Source organism: Morone saxatilis, unplaced genomic scaffold (assembly GCF_004916995.1).
Source record: "Morone saxatilis isolate NCDOM2014 unplaced genomic scaffold, NCSU_SB_2.0 Contig17, whole genome shotgun sequence".
NCBI classification, from domain to species: Eukaryota; Metazoa; Chordata; class Actinopteri; family Moronidae; genus Morone; species Morone saxatilis.
Window position 1 is genome coordinate 10770357 of NW_023339729.1, and position 270 is coordinate 10770626.

The 270-nt window shown below is 41.5% G+C and overlaps 1 protein-coding gene across 1 annotated transcript in view; it reads left to right on the forward strand.

Annotated features, from left to right (window-relative positions):
* The window catches only part of tusc3 (tumor suppressor candidate 3), a gene marked incomplete in the record, with an annotated part of 92565 nt that overhangs the window by 75092 nt on the left and 17203 nt on the right, over positions 1 to 270 (forward strand).

Sequence of the window (270 nt, forward strand, 5' to 3'; positions counted from 1 at the left end):
CAAACCACGCCCACCCCCACAAGTTCCTTTTTTGCATAGTATCTGGCTGTATTCAGCATCAAACCACAGTTCAGAGCCTGCATGCTGTATATATTCACAAGTGTATAAGTTAGTCTGTGCAGGTAACCTGTATGTTTGATTAAATAACTGGTAAAGAACGAGTTATAGAGTGTGATTTCCATGTTAGCTCAACAAGCTGTGGCTGCTTTTACTTCCAGACCACCTCGATGTTGTGCGTTTTTCTAATGAACACATGAACACACACACACA